The sequence below is a fragment of the Electrophorus electricus genome, unplaced genomic scaffold, assembly GCF_041902795.1.
Source record: "Electrophorus electricus isolate QZ-2024a unplaced genomic scaffold, ASM4190279v1 Scaffold172, whole genome shotgun sequence".
Classification (NCBI taxonomy): Eukaryota; Metazoa; Chordata; class Actinopteri; order Gymnotiformes; family Gymnotidae; genus Electrophorus; species Electrophorus electricus.
In genome coordinates, this window is record NW_027658453.1 from 79460 (window position 1) to 92757 (window position 13298).

General features: G+C 40.2%; 1 pseudogene; it reads left to right on the forward strand.

The window, feature by feature from the left end:
- Positions 1-2693: 2693 nt before the first annotated feature.
- LOC145655096 (cytochrome P450 2K1-like) lies at positions 2694-11140 on the forward strand (annotated as a pseudogene).
- Positions 11141-13298: the final 2158 nt, after the last annotated feature.

Sequence of the window (13298 nt, forward strand, 5' to 3'; positions counted from 1 at the left end):
TTTAATCAATAACAAACCCTTTGTATTTTGCACATGGAGGCAGAGAGGTATAATCAGCCGGGCACAGTTATTCTCTGGTATTTTCTTTGACGTCAGAAAAATACAACATACCAGATAACTGTCACTTTCAATTTGTACAAAGATGTTTTAAAGAAAACAGTCAATATCAGACACTTTTGTAACCATACTCCCCCTAGCCATATATATAACTACACTAAATTAAACCTCAGAAAATGTTAACACAAATACATAAACTCATAGCATCAAATAAATACAATATCTCACTCCTAGTTGAAAAATTGACCTCAGATATAAAAGAGGTGCTATCTCATCAGCTCTGACCCTACTGATGGTCCCTAACCCTGCTGTTACAGGCTTTGCTGAGCCTGCCCACCATTTAGTAGCGTTCCTGCTTGTTTTTAATTTTATTTTATTTTCATTTATTTTCTTTTGCTTCTATTTGAAGCTGCTTTGTTTTCTTTGTGTGTTTCATTAATAAATCGTCACTTAATGAGTACTGTTAATCGCGCCTTGTTCCTGATGATGTCACATTCAGCTTTTGTCCTTTCAGCGTCACTCTAGCATCTCCCACCATTCAGTGCAACCTGTTCCACATTCCAGGTCCATCAGCTCTGTGAATTTGCACCCATGTTTTGCCCCACAATCCCTTTACAACATCTTACTGCTGTTTGCACATTATACTGAGTCTACTGGATAAAGGCTGATATTAGTAAAAAATATTGTGATATTGTCGTTCCTAAATCCCCAGTCAGCTAGTTGTAAAACTGAACCTTCAAATATAAAATCCTGTAGAGGTCTGCATACAAACAATGACGTATGTGACATCACTAATGAAAATTGAAAAATAAAATCAATGTCCCCCTAAAGTGCAGCCAAAGAATACTGGCCAGGGCATTAAAAAAATAAAATAAATAAAATGACATTTTTAGACTACTTTCAAGTTATTCTAACAAAATAGGGCTACTTCACATTAATTATGTAGTAAATGGTGACTTGTCATTTCTATCGTAACACTACACCTGCTGACCTGCTGGTTGGTTGAATGCAAGGAGAGTGACTGAACACACACACACAAGCAGAAGAACCAGGAGGTGTAGGATGGAGAGACACATGGAGGATGTTGTAAGGAAAAATAGGACCCAAAGATGTAGTTTTTAAAGTTTATCACTCTTTTACCATCATCATATACAAACTTAGAAGACAGATACTGCTCATTTTGGAGAACAGATTAAGTGACTATTTTTGCAGTGTAGACGTCACAACGTGTGGTTCTAGTACTACCACTGTGAACTACTCTGACAGCTAATTACTAAATGTGTCTAGAAATGCACATTTCACACCAAAAAACTCTTAATAACTTTGTTTATGTCTAAATCATTGAATGATAAAGAAAATTAGTCAAATCCATGAAGTTCCCCTTTAACTTTAGGAGCATGCTCATAGCTAGCTATGAGGTCACTGAGGTCCACACCTTGGTCATTTTCAGAGCTAAAAATTAAATTTTACCGAGAAGAGTGCATTCTTAACTTGGTTTAGACCTGTTATTTAGTGCCAGCTATGTGTGCGAGAACACAGCAGCCCCTGATGGCATCAGCACCTCCACTGACAGAATTCTAATTGACATACATTGACAGCAACACTGCAACAGGTGGCTTGTGTGAACTGGCAGACAGCGTAGCATTTAGTAAGACCAAGCAATGATTCATTAGACCATTATCTACAAGAAACATTCAGAACAGTACCCTGTGTAATATGGAACAGTAACAGTATAATATGTGTACTCTGGCTATGAAGACAAGCCTATTTTTTGCATATTAGTAGGTTAGCTAATGTTTCATAAATTGTTACTGATTAAAAAACAGCTTATAAAAGGAAAGGGTTAAGGTAGTAAAATGACAAGAAGGCTACAAAATAATTGTTTTACAACAATGGCTAAGTAATGCCTCGCTGTAAATGTCTCCTTTTACATCTGCCTCATCTAGGAAATGATGCAATTGTTCATGATAGTCACAGATACGTGACTCACATGGTAGAAATATTTACAAAGTGGAAATGATATTAATTAAACACTGGAATAGTTTTCATAATGTTCATTTTTCTACTTTTTACAATAATGTTTGCATGGAACGTAGGTGTGAGCTAACAGTAGCTAGTTTACGGAGAAGATAGCTAGCTAGTTGGTATATAGCATTTTTTACAACAGCTATTGTCACAAATATAGTGTTATGATCACCTCAATAAATTGGCAATCAAAAATGATAAGATTACTTGGGGCACCTGTAAGGTGCGGCGGCCCGAGTGCCGTAGGGCGAGGGGCAGGATGCACAGACTCTACCGACTGGGACGAACATTTATTAACAAACGACACAATGGCACGCTTATCACAAACAAGGAACATGAAATGGTTAAAGTTAAACAAACACGATACACAAGAATACATCTAACAAACACATTACATTCAGACATTACGCCAACAATAACCAACATCCTGCACACTTTAACACGCGTTTATATACATTAAGGTGCAGGTGTATATACGAGGTGCAGGTGTGGTTACAGACAAGACAGTCCTCGCACTGCACATGGCGGGTCGAACCACGTGAATCGCGGGAGGCGAGCGTTCCGTGACAGAACCCCCTCCCAAGGGGCGCGGATCCCGACGCATCCGTCCAATGAACGTGAACCTCCAGGTACCGTGTACACGTACACACAAACACAGCATGGCAGTGCCCGGCGCCCAGGCGGGCCAGGTGCCGCCAGCAAGAGAGACCTCGCGGGGAGAGAGAGAAAGGCAGCTTCCCTGCCTCTCTCGGGGCAGTCCGGTACACTCCACCACACGTTGCGCCTGTAAACACAAAAGGCGCAAACAGAAACACACAATAGCACCAACACACAAACACAAGGCGCTGTGACGTGGCGCCCGCCGTCCCCGCAGGCTCCTTGACGTGTCCGAGGCCTCAGCGGACACGCGGGGGTGCACGTCCGCCCCGGTTCCAGACATCCCTAAACGGTCCTCCTCTTTCCCGCCGCTCTAAGAGCGTCCCAGAGGCGGGTTGCCTCTGAGGCTTTGGGCAGACCTTTCCAGTTTCGCTGGCGAGTCAGCTGAGGAGAAGGGTCTTGGGAGATCCCGCTGGCTCCACGCAACCGCCCTCTTTCTGGTGGTTGTGGTGCCCCTCGGTCCTCCCTGGCCCGGGCTCAACCGCCTGAGGCCCCCCCCAAGAAATTCCTGGGGCTGTTCCCCTCTACCTCCGGAGAAGACGCAGACAACGGTCCTCTCCCCAATATCCTGGGATCCAGGCAGAGGTGCAGAGGATGTTCATGCACCCCCCGCTAGGAATTACTTTTTTTGTCGAGGGAGAGTGCGTGCTGTAGCGGTTGGTTATTCTGTAACGTGTGCTGTAGCATAGTCAATGTTCACTGTATTAGTGTTCACCGTATGTGTTTAATGTTAATCGTTTCTTGTTTGTATCAGTCGTGAGTGATTCTTGTGAGTGCCGTTAGTGTTTCATGTTAAATGTGAATAAATGTTCGTCCCAGTCGGAGGAGTCTGTGCGTCCTGCCGCTCCCCCTACGGCACTCGGGCCACCGCACGTTACCGCACCACTCTGATTAGCAGGGAAAATTAATGAATTAATTATTATTTAAGGACTATGTTAAATCAGTCTTGACTCATAAAGTCACAAGTTCAACAATGTGATTATTACTTCTGAAACCCTAACTAAATAAATAAATATGGCAGTGTCTTTACTTAAAATTCAAAAAAATCCATCAACCCATTGTATAGAGTACATTGTATTAACAGAAAACTTTTTATCCATCCAATTTGTGTTTGCAGATGTCAAAACAATATGGATCCATATTCACTGTGTATTTTGGTCCAAAGAAAGTAGTTGTCCTGACAGGATATCAAACTGTCAAACAAGCACTGGTGAATCATGCAGAAGAATTTGGAGACAAGAGACATCAGTCCCATATTCTATGACTTCAGCCAAGGATTCAGAAAACCTTATTCAGCCAATTTAGATGATGGAATGTGTGTGTGAGTTGATCATGGTACTATTTAAATTTTAATTAGGTAAATTATTTGTTTTTCATTCATTATTTATTTACTTTTTTGTTTTGATTTTTTTCAGAATAGATGGTGACTAGACTTCAGAAGAGTCCTAATAAGGAGCCTCCTGCTATTGAATATATTAGCCCAGGGTAATCTGTAGATAAACTACACCCTGTATGTTAATAGTGACTATGTGGAAATGTTCAAGTAGTGGTGTGCTGCCAAGAACTAATACTAAGGACTAACTGTTTCACATCCTGTTTAAGAGCCTTATAGGAGGGTAGAAACTGTTCATCAGCACAGAATGAGGTAGACTTCAAGAAACTAACTAGGAAGTAACAGAGACAATGACAGCAACAGCAACACCAAATCTAAACACAACTGGCAAACCAAAATAACCGACAAACTGGAAAGCAAAACAGGGCTTAAATAACCAAGACTGATGAAGATCCAGATAAACATTACCAGACACGGGTGAACATAATTACAGCTGGGGATACAGGCTCGGGGGTGGAACAGAACGAAACCAAAACAAGAGCTTGACAAAACCGAGCCAAGTATACCAGGGACAGAAACCAAACCAAGCACGTAAATATGTCGCCGTGGGAACTGCGATGCCTGTGACACACAGTGAGCAGGCTGTGTGCTGGGTGGCTACTGTCTAGCTGCATCATTTTCATTTTCCCCAAGCAGCAGGACTGATGGCTATCCTGTAAGGCTGGAGGTTTGTGGCCTATGATGGATTCTGCAGTCCTCACTACTCTCTGGAGGACCTTCAGTCACTTGCAGTGCAGCTGCAGTACCAGACAGTGATGCAACCTGTGGGTTTGCTCTCTGTTTTAGATCTATAAAAGGTGGTGAAAATGTCAGGCGGCAGGCCAAACCTCCTGAACCTTCACAGAAAGAAGAGGTGCTGTTGGGCTGATCTCACCAGTGTGTTGGTGTGGTTGAACCAGGTGAGGTCATCTGTGAGGTGTATACCGAAAAACTCAACCGACTCTTTCCCCTTGGGATACGTTGATGTATAGGCGAGAGTGACCACCCAAATGCAGCTTCCTGTAGTCCACAATCATCTCCTTCATTTTACTGACATTGAGCTGGAGGATGTTGTCGTAGCAACACTTTGATAGAGCACTAACCTTGTCTCTGTAGGTTGACTTGTCTCCCCTTGTGATGAGGCCTAGGATGGTTGTGCTATCAGCAAACTTGAAGATGATGTTAGATGTGTGTTTGGCTACACAGTCATGTGTAAATGGGGAGTACAGGAGGGGGCTGAGCACACAACCCTGTGGAGCCCCTGTGTTTAGAGTCAGTGTTGAAGAGAAGCTGTTTTCTACTTTCCCCACCTTGGGTCTGCATATCAGGTAGTCCAGTATCCAATTGTGGACCAGGTACCTTGCGTGGGTTAACTGCCTTAAAGGATCTGACCTCCTCAGACACAAAGCTCTCCTGATCTACTGGGAGTTTTGCAGCAAGGGGGATGTTTTCCTCAAACCGAGCATAATGAACATTTAGCTTCTCTGCAAGTGAGGAGGTCAACCCCCCTATCACAGTACCAACTTCCTTTGTAGTCAGTGATCATGCAAAGTCTATTCCACATATGTCTGAGAATTCATTGATGTTAGTGCCAGCTGTGTCACAAAATATCCACCAGTCTGTGGTTTCAAAGCAGTCCTGAAGTGTGAAGGTGGCCTCTGCACTCCATTGATAGACTGATCAGAAAACCTTTTTTCCTGTTTGAGTTTTGTCTGTATGCAGGCAGGATAAGGATGGAGGTGTGATCAGATTTTCCAAAAGAAGGGCAGGGGAGGTGTTTATATCCTGAAGGAGAAGTCACCCAGAGTGACACCAACAAGGGAAACATTAATAAAACAAGATTCATGGTGAAAGAGCATGACTAAAGTGTAAGAGAAGAATTAGGAGAAAAGGGGAAACCGTTGTGAAACAGCCAGAGGGAAGCCAGGCCAGCAATGTTCTTCATAAAAGGCCATTTTCTGAAGACAATTATTATTTTATGTTATTTTCCTTATTAATCATGGTTATAATTTGGTTTTGCACTGGAATAGATCATAAGCAGTTTCCCAATGTGTGTTTCATCATGAATACCTGTTTTATATAAATATTGTAAAAACATGCAGTTGTCTCACAGTTAAGATGAAAAACCATTCTGCATTTTGTGTTTACATTTACATTTATGGCATTTCGCTGACATTTAGCTGTTTAACAACAAAGGTTTAATGATTTCTGTTTATGATCAAGGAATTCTGTTTTCTAATGGTGAGAACTGGAAAGAGATGAGGCGCTTTGCCCTTAGCACCCTGCAGGACTTTGGGCAGGGCAAGAGAGGGAGTGAAGAGAGAATCATAGAAGAGATGTGGAATTTGAGGGAAGTGGTGGAGAACTTTAAGGGTAAGAGACATAAGTATATATTTTCTATTTTACTCTTACCAGAAGTAACTATTTTTTGTAGTTGAGCCAAAAATGTAATTATCCAAATTATCCATAATGTAATTATCCATTTATCCAAAATGTAATATATGGGAACATTTAACATCCTGTTATTGGTTATTGTATAAATGCCTCAAATATCACCTCAGCCATTGTATATGGAAGCAGGTTTGAATACAGTGATCCTCGGTTCCAAAACATGGTAAACCGAAGCAATGAGAATATCAGGATCACTGGTTCAGCTTCTATACAGGTACCCTGCTATGTTTTTGAATAAGCAAGAGACACAAAGATAGGATGATGTATGGATAAATGTAGGAGGCACATAACAAAATGTTAATCTGTGTGTTTGTAGCTTTACAATATGTTCCCCTGGCTTCGGCTCTGGCTAAAGGACTGGAAAATTATCATGGCAAACTGTGAAAAAACTCTGAAGGATATAATGCAGCTTGTGCACAGCCTCCAGGAGACCCTGAACCCTCAGGAGTGCAGAGGCTTTATTGACTGTTTTCTAGCATGCAAACAAAACGTGGTATGTCCTTCTTGTGCTGTATACAGAAATGCTTAATGTGTCAAGTTTTATCTTGTACATAGTGCATATACAACCACTCATATTTTGGAGTATCCATATGACCTCTGTAGTGGTATGAACTCCTAATTTATAATTCTGCACTCATCAAATTTGTTATAGTTATAGTAAATTAATGGGGCACCATCGCATATGGAAATATTTTAATCAGTCTCAACTGGAAGTCGCAAGTTGTCTAACTCGTGATCATCCACCACAGGTTAGAAATGCCACCAGTGAAGCCACAAACTTGACAGCTAATGGAACGTTGAACTAATCAGCAATCGCATAGTGTATAATACATTGAAGAATAGAGGGAATAAAGAGAGAAACCAGATAAAACAAATGAGAATATTTGTTTAGAAAACAAAAGTAATCTACAGGACTAACTAGAAGACGACTCAATCTGACCTTTAATCAATAGGCAACTTAAGTTAATTTATATAGCACTTTTCATATACTGTGGCAATTCAAAGTGCTTCAGTAGCACTATCTGGCTGCCAAATGGTGAAACAGAAAACTCTCGTTTGCATCTCAGTGGGAGATTTTGAGTTTGATCAACAATCGATAGGATGTTTAGCAACTAATCACCAATTCTAAAGGAATTAATGTATTGATTCATATAGGTAATATCATTTTTAAAAACAGACAGGATAAATGAGAATAAAGGTCATACAGGGATCCCTAATAACTGACAGCATTACCTAGAGAACTACTAGATGTGAAGTTTAATTGCTAGTACTACAGTAAGTGGAAGCAGTAGTGGAAAGACTAACAAAATTAACATGTTTTGCTTAATTGACTATACTTGCACAAGGAGCTCTATGAGTGTGGGAAGCCTGATTGTCACACTGTGTAAAGGAATTCCCTGTTCGCTATGTCACAAGAATGACAACATCAAAGTTGGCTTTCAAAAGGCCGTTATCACTTCTTATTATGGGGCATTTGGACAGTTCCAGCAGCCTGGAACATTGTCCATGTGTGCGTGATGCTCTGTGTGGGACAAAAACAAGCACACAAAAATCACACAATTCACAATACAGATAGGGGCAATATTCATGGGAGACAGGAATGTCTTTCCCTTGCTCCAAAGCAAGTTCAGTCATGAACTGTCAAACACCTGTTTCAAGCTTGGTATACACCTCTTTAACTGGTGTTTAAACATTGATAATAGCAGTATTTATACACATTGCGTTTACAATTGGCAGAGTGTCCTTGATTGACTCTCTTAATTCAGTGGAAAGTTAAATGTAACACTGTTCAGATTGCAGAAAATAAAATTAAAAATAACACAAATGTACGATGAATGTGAAGACCCACTGTGCTGCAAATGAAACGTGATGCAAATTCAAAAAACGCATGCAACTTCAGAAACCCTGCAAATAACAGCTACAACACGACGGACATGTTTCTGAGGACACGGAGAGGGAATGGACTCCTATGAGACCAGTGGTGACCGAGTAGCTAATGAAAAATATTTATATTTGTGATTACCATGGTTATATCGTTTGTTATGGATTATGTTGATACAGAATGAACAACTGATCTATTCATGCTCAGCAGTTTTGCATATTTAATTCTGCTAGGTTGTAATGCAGCTTTAAAGAACGCTGATGAAAAAAAAAATCCCATTTAACGCGACTATGTTTCTGGCTTAATACGTAGTTAGTTAGCTAGCTAGCTAGCTACCTTCAGAGTGTGTTACTAATTTACAGGATACACTATGTTTTTGTTCAGGTTTGATAGTTTAACTGGTCTGCTACAGTGACCATCTTGTCAATTGTCTTATTCTTACTAGTTAATCTCAAGTGTGTTGTTTTTACATACATACAAAATATGGTTTGAAATCAATAACGCTCTAAAAGTAGGTATATGGACAGAAACCTAGTTGTATTCGACAGAATCTCTTTAGGCTGAACTGGAGTTTAAAATAGTAACACACTCTGAATGCATCTAGCTAGTTATTAACTGGCAGGATCAGGTTTATATTTCTGTTAGTTGGGATTTTGTTTTATCAGTGTTCTTTAAGGCTGCATTCTTTACAACCAAACATGTGCAAGAATGCAAAGCACAAATAGGCCAATTGTTCATTCTGTACCACCAGTGACAAAACTTTGGAAATCACAAATATAAATTACTTTTCACTGGCTGTTTGGTTGAATAACCCCTTTTTGTGTCCCCCTGAAACAACACTTTCATTGTGTTGTGACTGGATTTGTAGCATTTCTGAAGTTGCATGTGTTTTTTGAATTTGCACTGCATTTCTGAAATGTAGCATATGTTGTCATTTTGAATAAAATGTTTTTGGAATTTGTATAACATTCATGAATTTGCATTGCATTTCTGAAATGTAGCACATGTGTTTTGATGAATGTGTTTAATGTAGTTGCAGCATGTTGGGTCTTCCTGGCCACCATACAAATGAACATGGATGAAACAATGGCTTAAGTTGGCAAGCATAAATGGAACCTTATGATTTTAAGCTTCTTTATAGGTTTTAGCACAGCAAAACTGGTTCCTTAAAAATATAAATAAAATGGGACTTCTTAAGAAAACCTTTTCATGCTTGTTGAATTGGTTCACTGTTAGGCCAGCTGATTAGGCTTGGTATGGAAAAAGCCAGTGGTTTGATGGTTTTCAAACATCTCTCTATATGATCCCTGGTATTACTCAGTTGTACTCTGATGGAAGAAAGTGGTCTCATGTTGGCTGACTAATTGATCCCTTCTGATTATTGGTTAGGAGGCTGGAAAAAAGAACTCATTGTTCCATGCACAGAATCTCCTTCAAACTGTTTCCAACCTGTTTGCTGCTGGTACTGAGACAACCAGCACAACGCTCCACTGGGGCATTCTGCTTAATGGCCAAGTACCCCCACATACAAGGTAAGAATTCCAACTGCAATGTGAATATCCAGTGTCCAAGACATTTCTCCAATGAGGAAGACAAAGAGGTGCTTGATGGTGTTTGAGGGTTTACCATGGTTGCTTCTTGTATTTGTTTATATTGTAATATTGAAGGAGTTGATTGCTTTTGTCTTCTTAAAAACACGAGACAATATCTTCTGTTGTGCTCCAGATCAGGTACAACAGGAGATTGACAGGGTGGTTGGAGGCCGCCAGCCAGTGCTGGATGACCACAAGAACCTGCCTTACACAGATGCAGTCATCCATGAGACACAGAGACTGGCAGACATAGTACCCATGAGTCTCCCTCACACCACTACCTGTGATATTAACTTCCAAGGCTTCTTCATCAAGAAGGTCAGGCTGTTAGATTAACTGAGAAGAGTCTAAAAGCAATACAACAAAAGCATGCATAGGATAAAATTATTAAATGTACGTAGGAGACTGAGAGCTGAAACTGGCTGGTTTATAAATATAACAAAGACATGACAAAATGGCTGCGTAAATTTAAATTTTGCACTGTTGTCATACCAGAGAAAGCTGTCACTAGCTTCCTGCTTAAGCTAAAACTGTGATTCTTTCCAGGGAACCTGTGTATTTGCTCTTTTGACATCCGTGTTGAAGGATGAGAATGAGTGGGAGAGCCCTTACACTTTTAATCCAGGACACTTCCTCGATGAGTAGGGACACTTCATTAAGAGAGATGCCTTCATGCCCTTCTGTGGAGGTGCACTGAAATCATTTTCTGTCATTGATCTGGTGCTCCAGATTTCATGTTGTACTTTAAATGTCTGTCTGTGTGTCTGTTAAGGGCGTAGGGTGTGTCTGGGAGAGAGTCTGGCCAGGATGGAGCTGTTCCTCTTCTTCGCCACTCTTCTGCAGCACTTTCGTTTCACCTGGCGTGTCTGAGGAACAGTTGGACCTCATGCCAGCTGTGGGCTTCACGTTGACCCCTCTCCCCATAAGCTCAGCGCAGTAAACTACTTGGCATAATCCATTCACTTTTAACATGTAAGGGTAGTATTTACATTCAAGGTTGGAATAATATTGGCAAAATACTATTTAAAAATTCACAGGCACTGGTGCAACCTGGATTTCAAAGTTCATCACACGTGACCAACACATTCACATGTAACTCACTTATCTGCCCCAACACTTGGCACCTAAAATTAAACCCTCATCATTCATATTGCTGAGTAACATTCAGTTTTATAATAAATGTATGATTTCTTATATGTGAATGAACCTTAATAATTTACAGTAAATATTAACAGTGCTTTTAGTTTTTCATGCCAAGTCAAGTTCATAGTCATCCCTCAGTATAATTCGTATATACATTATTACAAATGTTTCATCTGACAGTAGTGTGACACATATGAACAACATGGGAAGTCTGCCTCTGTTTTGCCATAATCTTCAAATAAAGTCTAATATTTCTACTGCACAAGGTATGATGCATTTCACTGTAAACACTCTCATCATCTGGAAACATTTGATAGAAATTGTTGCATCTTGTCCTCCCTAAGATGATCAAGTTTTTTGTTAGTGGATTGAAATAGTAGCAATGTATGTTTTAAATTTGTCAAAATACCTTTAACCAGGGCACCATGCTAAATGTAGGGAAATATGTTAATTATAATTGAAGTGTAATTACTTTAAAAAAAGCTTTATATTAATTCAGTCTCACTCAGGTTATGGTTAGTCAGAGTCCTAATCACGTATGCAGGGATTATAAAAATGAAAGTGAATCCTGCATTATATGGTAAATTAAATGTTAATAAACATATATAGTAAATAAACAGGGCTTGAGTATATGGAACCAACTAAAATGAAGCTATAGGTATAGTAATTGTTGTAGAAAAACCACAAATAACATTTGCAGATGCTTCTATCCAAAGCAACTTACAATTATGACTGAGTACAACTTGAGCAACTGAAGGTTAAGGGTCTTGCTCAGGGGCCCATCAGTGGCAACCTGGCAGCAGTGGTGCTTGAAACCACAATCTTCTGATTACAAGTCAACTACCTTAACCACCAAGCTACCACAAAACTAGAAAGAGAAAAAAAAATTGATTAACAACTAAATAGAGCCAAAAGGGAAATGCCATGGATTTTGGAACACTAAACTGGGACTCCTGAAAGGGAAGTGTGTCCTAAATAATCATTGAACTAGACTGGATTTGCCTAAATGTCATTCTGTGGTCAGGTAGTATGATAACACACAGCGAACTGGCATCAAAGTAGACCATGCTGACCCCGTTACCTGTTTGTTGAGTTGAGTTCAGGATCAGGTCACAGTTCACCCTTGAACTGGATCATTTTAGGAGCTCTATGAGAGCTCACTCACTCATAATCCCAAGATTTTCAATAGCACTGCGATGACACATTGTATATGTTGTTGGGGTTAGGTTTTGAGAATGTAAAATGACTTCCCCACTGCTGTCCATCAGATGGCATGGTTGAATAGCAAGGTCAAAGGCACTTGTTAAGCATTGCCACTGGTTTTGGAGTTTCTCATTTTAGACTCAACCGGAATCGATTTTGTGTTAGGGTATCTCGAGTCAGAATTTAAGGGCTGGGGTCGCTCATCACATGATTTCAGGGTGGCTTTTAGGTTTGCCTGTCGGGTAGGTGAGCAGAAAGTTCCCAATCCTCCCTACTCTCATTTGGCAAGCTAGAAGGTGGAACAGGTGTGGGGTTGTGTGTAAGTGAAGGAATGTAGAGCCGAACGAAGAGCCTTTCTAAAGAACATACATAAAGTGCAAGAGAGAAAATGTTTTATTTACATTTTCATTTTAGCAAAGTTGGAGCTTGATTCACACTCCACACCCACTACGGTTGCAGGGAAGACCCATCGTGCTGCAAATACATAAAGCACATTCATCAAAATGACAACACTTGCGATACATTTCACAAACGCAATGCAAATACATAAAGCACATTCATCAAAATGACAACACAACCCGGTGCAAATTCAGAAAACACATGCAACTTCAAAAATGCTTCAAATCCATTCCCAACACAACAGAAGTGCTGTTTCCAGAGGACACAGAGGCGATTGGACTTCAATGAGACCAGCGGGAAGCAACAACAACCAAGTGAAAAGTACGTTTTTAGGTTACCATGGTTTTATCATGGCTGGCTATTCGTGCTATACATTCTAGCGTATTTATTTATGCTAGGTTGTACATATCGCAGCCTTACAAACGCTGATATAAATCCCATTTAACACAATTCAGGTTCTGTCTAAATACCTGCCTACTATTTTACAGAATAGTATTCAATCTAAAGAGATGCTGCA